The sequence below is a fragment of the Anabrus simplex genome, chromosome 1 (assembly GCF_040414725.1).
Source record: "Anabrus simplex isolate iqAnaSimp1 chromosome 1, ASM4041472v1, whole genome shotgun sequence".
Classification (NCBI taxonomy): domain Eukaryota; kingdom Metazoa; phylum Arthropoda; class Insecta; order Orthoptera; family Tettigoniidae; genus Anabrus; species Anabrus simplex.
This window is the reverse complement of record NC_090265.1, coordinates 984,715,016-984,724,141: the sequence shown is the minus strand read 5'-3', so window position 1 is coordinate 984,724,141 and position 9,126 is coordinate 984,715,016. Positions and strand designations below refer to the sequence as shown.

The 9,126-nt window shown below is 38.5% G+C and overlaps 1 protein-coding gene across 2 annotated transcripts in view; it reads left to right on the top strand.

The window, feature by feature from the left end:
* Window positions 1–550: 550 nt before the first annotated feature.
* The window catches only part of LOC136857848 (molecular chaperone MKKS), a 67,871-nt gene continuing 59,295 nt past the window's right edge, over window positions 551–9,126 (top strand). For both annotated transcript variants that reach the window (XM_067136829.2, XM_067136828.2), the window contains exon 1: window positions 551–577. The gene's annotated coding sequence lies outside the window, so the exon portion shown is untranslated. The remainder of the gene's footprint in view (window positions 578–9,126) is intronic.

The following is a 9,126-nucleotide window of genomic DNA, read 5'->3' as shown; positions in this document are numbered from 1 at the left end:
TTGATTGTGCACTGGATAGTTGCCCATTATGTTTCTGTATATTGTCTCCCTTCCCAACTGGGCATTGATGTTGCCTAGTGGTATGGTGATATGTGTCTCTGGGATTTTAGAGAGAATATCCTCCAGATCTTTCCAGAATTTGTCCATTTTTTCTGAGTTCCGCCTTTTGTCCTGGTTGACTGGGGCATGCGTAGGCTACTGACTATAGTGCAATTCTTGTTAGTGCGCTTGAGAGAGAATGGATACTCGACCTGCTGGAGGAGGTCAGATCAATGACTGAGTCGAGTATCTTATGACAATCAACCTCATACCTAAATGGGGTACGTTCTGTTTTACCCGCTGGTCATTCTTTTCTTTCTTTCTTTCTTGAATATTAATTTATTAATAATACTGTACCTCTGTGTTGTTCATTCCAGGCATGTCTCGTAGTGGAAGGATGTGGGAGTTTGTAAATCGAAATTTGGTTTCCATAGTGGTGATTCCCAGTTTGGTTTTAATACACTGGGGATGGACCAAGCTGCAGGATGTGGAAGTGTTTGTGAAGAAAGAAGAGAAGAAAGACTTGCCCATAATAGAAGTAAGTAATCTTAGAACTGCATAGTAAGCCTATGTATAATTGAGGTTGTGATAAAAAGTTTAATTGCTGAATGGTACATTGTGCAGTTTCATTCTGAAATCTTTATTCTAGATTTCTCCATATAAGAAGATACTTTGAACTATTTAATTACCAGTTTACTATTCAACTATTTGCAATTTACTTACAAGCTTCAGTCAGGACAGTTCAATCATCATGGCACGCACTTCATTATCTGTAACTAAGCGAGTTGGCCATGTGGTTACGGGTGCACAGCTGTTAGCGTGCATTCGGGAGATAGTGGGCTTTGAACCCCACTGTTGGCAGCCCTGAAGATGGTTTTCCGTGTTTTCCCATTTTCACATAAGGTAATTGGTGGGGCTGTGCCGTAATTAAGGCCACGGCAGCTTCCTTCTCACTCGTCCTTTCCTATCCCATTGTTGCCGTAAGTCCTATCTGTTTCAGTGTGGTGTAAAGCAACTTGTTAACAAAAATTATCGGTAGGTCTGTTGTAAAAATATATAAAATATTCTTATTCCTACTTTCAGTACCAATTTATAGACATTTATGGAGTTGTAACTGTGTCAGAGGCTAGGATTAAGGCCATACTTCAAGTTCATAATTGCTGTTGTGCTGGAGAGAAGTATTGAGAAAAAGACGTAGATTCGATTGTGGTTACCCAAAAGATACGTTAGAAATCCAACATAGCACTGCTTGGACAATATCAGAATACAGTAAGCAGGGCAGGCAATGTTTGCCATTAATCTACACAGCAGAAACATGCACAGCGGTTGAGAGTGGACACAAGTTGTTTACACCTGGAAGAGAAACAAAGGGGTTGTGTAAGTCCTCAGGTTAGAACTATGAAGCAACCTACAGGCCTCTCCCCAGGCCTACAACATAGGTCTGGTTAGGTCATTAGTCTGGTTTGGATAGACCACTGGTCTGCTTGGATTAGTCCAGCAAGTGACTGCCTGCAATTTCAAATTGGGTGCTTCTCTTATTTTGACTGTATTTGGTAGATCCAAGACCTCTATCAGAGACAATAGCAAAGATGCCTTCATCACTGCTGGCCAAATGCAACACACAAAATGGCTGCATTTGGCACATTTACACAGTCACGTTTTGAATCTTCTATACAAGTAAGAGTTCTTCTAGGTGAAGGTTGGTAGGTCCCTGGCAAGCATAAGGAAGGATCCCTTTTTCGCTGCTACTTCCAGGTATCACTTTACGTTATTTTTATGATTTTACTGTTCCTGAAGTATGGGAACCTGCAATTGAATTGCTGCCAAGAAAGAAGTACTGTATTAGTTAGTTGGTTGTTAACTGTCCAAATGAATACCAGACAAATTTTCTTTATTGCTGGATCCCTCTGGTAGTAAAATACAGCACTGACTGCATCTTCTTGTGCACTAAGGTCACAAATGTATGAAGCATTATCTTCCACATTCTGGAATGGGTAGAAAGACATTTTATTTTACTTTAACTTATGTCTTAAACTTGTTGGCCAGTTTTTTCACTCTGCCTTTATTATGTGTTTCACTCTTCATTGAAGATCATATGATTTACTCTATGACTATAAAGATAATCATTGTAGGTGACCATTTACTATGTAGATTTTATCATGCTACTACTGAAAATTTCCATCCATCAGCCTATCACCAGAAAATTTCACTTAACTTCCATCTCATTATTTCCTTATTCCATACACCTATTGGGTCTGTCTTATGTTAAATTTTATTAAACTGAATTTAGTGGTGTTCTTATCCTTTGTTAACCAACCCTGTGCAGCAGACCTATTCAGTAGGCGAGTCACAGGCCTCGTGCAGCCCGCGAGGCTCTTAAGGCTAGCCCATGGACAAAATACATTGTAATGTATACAGAAGTTAATTATCAATCAACCCTTCACCACTGATCTGCATTGCATCTGCATTTAGGGTTGTCATCCAGGTGGAAAATTTTCCATCAGTTGTTTACCTAGTCTTTTTTAAAAATAATTTCAAAGAGGTTGGAAATTTATTGAAGATTTCCTGTAGTAAATTATTCCAATTTCTAATTCTTCTTCTATAAACAAATATATGCCCAAATTTGCCCTTTTGATTTCCAACTGTTGAGACATAATCTTTCATACTTATAAAAACCTTTCGAGTTGATTTGTTTAGTAATGTAATTCAGTGCCGTCTCTCCGCTGACAGCTCAGAACAAACTACTTAGTTGAGCTGTTTGTCTCCTTACTCCAAACGTCAAATCTTGCTGCTTGCTGGATCTTTTCCAGTTCTCGAATGAAGTAAATCTGCTGAGGGTTCCATATACTGTAACCATACTCTGATTGGGGTCTTACCAGTGACTTACATGTCCTCTCCTTAACATACTTTATTCTTCTTCTTCTTCTTAATCTGTTCGCCCTCCAGGGTTGGTTTTCGGACTTAGCGAGGGATCCCACCTCTACTGCCTCAAGGGCAGTGTCCTGGAGCTTCAACTTTGGGTCAGGGGATAAAACTGGGGAGGAGGACCAGTACCTCGTCCAAACATCCTTTCTACAACCCCTAATTACCCTTTAACCATATAAGATATCTGCAACCTTTACAGTATTTATAATCTTGTTTATGTGAAAACATTTCTTTTTTATATTAACTCCTAGGTACTTACAGTGATCCCTATGAGATACTTTCACCCCATCAACACCGTAATTAAAACTGAGAGGACTCTTCCTCTTGATGAAACTTATAACTTGACTTTTCACCCCGTTTACAATCATTGATGAGGTCTTTTTTGCAGTGCTAACAATCCTGTGACATTTATTATTCTACACAGTATAACATCATCTGCAAAATGCCTTATCTGTGATTCCACTTCTTTACTCATATCATTTATATAAATAAGAAATGAAATATCTATATATTTCATAGAATTTCATAGAATATCTATATATATAAAATAAGAGTTTTGTCTGTACATTGCTCAGAATTTGAAAAGAATGGTATTTTTGTATCAGTCATGTCCATAGTAACAAGGAAATGCACTTTTTACTTTTCCGTAATTTCTGTCTGTATGCATGTATGTATGTATGTATGTATGTATGTATGTATGTATGTATGTATGTATGTATGTATGTATGTATGTATGTATGTATGTACACACATCATGAGAAAACGGCTGCAGAGAATTTAATGAAAATCGGTATGTGAAGTCGGGGGATGAGCCACTACAATCTAGGCTATAAATCATTTTACTCATGGGTAGTTTAGGGGAGGGCCTAAAATTGAATTCTCAAATATTTACTATTGATAAATACTACATAAGTAAAGTTATATAGATTTACATTTCCGATCATTTATGTCAAACATTGTTACCGTACCGGCTTTGATAACACACATATTCATGAATTTGTATCTTTATTGCCAGGTCCATATCAACGCCGAGCCAGGAGAAAATGGGTTAATGGAATTTAATGAAAGTTGGTATATAGAGTTGGGGAATAAGAAACTACAGTCTAAGTTATAAACAATTTTATTTGCCCTGTATGAAATTGTAGTTTAGGAGAGGCGCCTAAAATTTAATTTTTAAATACCTATGTTATTGGTCCTATCGAAAAGTACTACATAACAAAAGTTATAGAGAATACAATTTCCGACCATTTATGTTTTATTCAATTTTACCATACGGACTGTGATAAGAGTGGTATTTCAGAGTCGGAAGAAAACTAAATGTGAAGGCCTACAGTATTGAAAGCACGTAACATTGATCAACAATAACATAACATTGACCATTGTTTGTGGTGATGTTCTTTGTCACTTATGCTGCCGCTCAACTCCGATAGATAGGATTACTGCTGCTTACCGAGTATAACAGCCTGACTGAATATTGGCAGGAAATAGCTGGGGAGTTAGAAAACTTTCTTCTTTAACATGTCATTCCTCTGGTTCATACATTTTCTGATACCATACTGCTTGTACGTAACTCACTGGTTGATCATAATATTCCAGCTATTCAATCCCTACTCTGATGCCCTGTTTTGAATGAGCAGTGTGCACTCTTAAGGCAGAGGCTCACTTAGTAGTAGTAGTAGTAGTAGTAGTAGTAGTAGTAGTAGTAGTAGTAGTAGTAGTAGTATGAGCTGGTCTAGTATTACAATTTAGGCATATTCGAAATTATAGCTCCACAATACACTTAATAACTCAAAATTCAACCCTGAAAGGAGCCGTTTCTTAAAAAGAGCTTCTTCCTCTTCACTTTTATTAAATCCTACATTCATTTTATTCAAAATTAGCAGTGAAGAGGGGATTTCTCCTCTGGCTTGGAGGAAAAAATTACCTCCAAGTCAGGTAGATTTTTCCGCCGCCAGTGTAGTGAATTGAGATTTTCCGACTCATCGGGTACTCTTAGGTAACAGATTAGTAAAAGGGCATAGTTTATGCCCTGGGACTCTCCACTATTCGACCCCCCCCCCCCTCCGAAAAAGACTAAGTGTGTTTACAGATTACGGCTGTCTGCGGCCTGGTTTTTCCAGCTCTGGAACTTTGGACTGTTAGATCGGCAGCGTAGTACTGTTTGCTAAAATTGAGAAAATGTGTGGTTTTTCATTTGAAATCATTGCTTTTACTAGGGCCATTCCTACCGACGTCATTGTAATGACCTATGTTCATTTTATTTGGGAAAACCACTAATACAGTCTTTCTGAGGATGTAAAAAGGCAGGTGGAGAGTGAGTGTCTGCCATTATAATGCAATTCCCCAACCTGATTGTGACTGATTGTAGGCAAGCGTTCCTACCATTACAATGAAAATTCCCTAACGCAGTCTTCATATGAGAAAAGACGTTTGGTGATTTCTCCGTCGTGTTGTTTCCAGGGTAACGTTAAGAGTTATGCAATTTAATGCAGTGTTGCTCACAACGTGTAGTCTAACTAACCTACAACTCTGTATACAGTGTAAAATTCCAAAGTGAAGCATGGGTACATCAGCTGGTATAAATATAAATATAAAATTCACAGCAGAAGATGAAATCAATAAGTCCATAAATTTTTTAGACATTACCATCACACGAAAAAGAAAATGCTGGGGCTGTACCTTAATTAAGGCTAAGGCCACTTCCTTCCCATTCCTAGGCCTTTCCTGTCCCATCGTCTCCATAAGACCTATCTGTGTTGGTGCGACGTAAAGCAAAAAAAAAAAAAGGAAATGGTCAATTAAATAAGAAATAGGCAAATATAAAAAATAATTCTAGAAAAACAAAAAGAGTCTAAATTTGATACATTCACTTACAGTAATTCCAAGATATATCAAACTTTGAACCCATTCAAGAAACACAACTTCAAAATTTCGTTCAAAACACAAAACACCAACCAAAGCATGTTCCTAAATCACAATAGTGTCAACTCCAACAAAGACCAATACTCAGGATCTGGGATTTACAAACTCACCTGTACCCAGTGTTTTGTCTCATACATAGAAAAAGCAGGACAAATTTTCTCAACACCGAGCTCGATAGCTGCATTCGCTTAAGTGCGGCCAGTATCCAGTATTCGGGAGATAGTAGGTTCGAACCCCACTGTCGGCAGCCCTGAAAATGGTTTTCCGTGGTTTCCCATTTTCACACCAGGCAAATGCTGGGGCTGTACCTTAATTAAGGCCACGGCCGCTTCCTTCCCACTCCTAGCCCTTCCCTATCCCATCGTCGCCATAAGACCTATCTGTGTCAGTGCGACGTAAAGCAACTAGCAAAAAAAAAAAAATTTTTCTCAACGAGATACTTAGAACACTAAAATACAAACAAACATCATAAATTCTTGGCAATGAGCGTACATATGAAAGAAACTGGACATGCCTACACAACCATAGAACAAGATTTAACTATACTAAAGAGAATTAAAAAAAAAGCAAATTGATGAATGAAATGAATGAATACAAAAACATCTACATTTTTATAGAACAATTTTTCAATAGAAACCTTAATTTAAGACATTATAGAGACTAAAAATCCTTTATATGATCATATCCCACAATTATTTAAAATACTAAAAATAAAAGAAAACATGTTCCAAAACATCAATAAATTTCCATACATAAAAGCTCCGCTCCCCCAGCAAAACCCCCTCCTCCGAGAACAGCCAATACTTCATCTGCTCAACCCTCCTCAACGCATAATCCTTCTTGTAACATACACAGATACAACATGAGGCGCACGAAATTAGCTATCGCCAGTCGGACAGAAGGTGTCACAAGAGCAAGCCAGCTGCAAAAAAGGTGAGGGGTTGGGTAAGAGCCCACTTAGCATCCCTATTTTATACTTCAGTTCACACAAACTTCACAACTAAGACACATTTCTTTGTTACAGACTCTCAATCCACCAATATCAACCCTTAAAAGAAGCAACAAGACCACATTAAATGTCACAGTGACCTTGAGAAGTCCCGTCTTCAAACCCACACAGCAACAGGTGGCAAGATTTTACATAATTTTAATCACCATACAGCAACATTCAGACAACGGATCACACAATATCTTACAAAAATGCCACCAAATTGTATTCCCAAGGTGACACTCAAGTCCATGAATAATCCAGTGAGAGCATGCACGTTGGATATTACACACTAAATAACCCAAACCAACCAATATCATCATAAGTTTTTAAAGCATAACAGTTATGTTTTTATCAAATGTATAATAATTGTAAACTTGCCCTTTTTTAGACAGAGCAATTGTATGCAAGCTTAGTGTTTTTTATATGTAAGTAAACACAGTTCACTAGTCATAACAATTCACATCAGCTGGATGTTTCTACAGAACATAAAAATAATACACACAAAAATATTTTTTAGTTAAAATAATTCATGTCAGCTTAAAACCAGGATCCAGTCTATTTTGGTCTTAGGTAGTAGGAACAGCGGCTGAAGATGCCTAAAAATTAGGCAAAACATGTCCCGCTTAAGACAGAACAATAATGTAAAAATATGTATATAAATCAATAAAAAGACATAATTTATTGAAAAGTTAGACTCTCAGAAAAACACTTTTAGAAAGCCTTGCCGTAGTGGGGAGGTTTGTGCGTTCCAGTGAAGCAGATAGCCGAGCTACAGGTGTAATCATATTGGATGGGTATCTGTCGAGAGACCAGATGAACGAATGGTGCATCGAAAGGGGGGTACCAGCCTTTCGGAAGTTGCAAGGGCGGCAGTCTAGATGATTGACTGATATGGCCTTGTAATAATACTTAACATTGCTTAGCTGTGTTGATACTGCCACACGGCTGAAAGCAATGGGATACTACAGCCACAACTAACTCTCAAGGACATGCAGCTCTCTTTGTATGAATGATGTACTGATGATGGCTTCCTCCTGGATAAAATGTTCCAAAGGTAAAATAATCCCCCATTCGGATCTCTGCTTGGGGAAGGTATGTTACAGAATCTGAAGAGGGGGATAAACTAAAGTTAAATGTAGTTGGTATAAGTGAAGTACGTTGGCAGGAAGAGCAGGTTTTTTGGTCAGTTGACTACAGAATTATCAACACAAAATCAAACATGGGAAATGCAGAAGTTGGTTTATCCCTAAACAAGATTTCAAACTTTTCTCACAGACGTGGATAAAATACAAAAGAGTGGAACTAAAGAAATATTACAACTACTAGTAGACTTTCTGGATCACATGGTGTACACCGAAAGGAAGTAAAAAGCTCGGTTTGTTTTGCGCCAGTTGGGAAGCCAAACTGAAGCATATTAACATTTGTAATAAATTAATATTTGCAAATAATGGCTACATTAATGCAACTAGGAACTTGGCGCAAGAATGTCTAATTTGTTTGCAATATCTGGGTATAGAAATAATTGATCAAGTTTTGTCCTAAAGTAGCCATCTTCCCAATGTAAGGAAAGTCTGGCAGTTACTTCGAGATGGAGAAGTTCAGTCGTGGATGAAGGTGCCACACAAAGGAAAGGGCATTGGGTTCTTCCAGGAATACATGCCAGGGAACAAATGGATAAGAGATCACCGAGGCAAATCCTGTGCGGAATGGAGAAAGCCCATCAAGATGACGACGAATGTGTGCCCCGTTTGCTCCATGCCGGGAAGGTCCCAGGACAACACCCTCTGTTCCCAATGCCACAGAGAGCACAAAATGCTTGCCTATGTCTTAGGTGCCTGTCTACATGGGGAGGTATTGAGAAATTCCCGCCATCATTTGATATGGCACATGATCGCGAACTCACTGAGAAAGCACGGTTTCACTGTGCACGAAAAGGTTTTTGGCGTAGCTACTGACAGAAATAGCAGGCCTATTGATAGGATAGCCTTTCAACCAACTAGCAAGCAAGGACTGATCTTAGATTCCACAGTACGTTTCGAGTTGCACATTGGCCAGCCTGAAGAGGTGGACGCCGAGAAGAAGTTGATTTACCAGCCAACTGGAAACTATTATAAAAGCAAATATCACCTAGACAACATCTCCGTCCATCGACTCTTGATTGGTGCTCGAGGCACAATCCCTAAATTTCTCATACAGCAGTGGGATTCTCTTGGTCTCAACTGGACATCGCCGCAGTATGAGGTTCAATA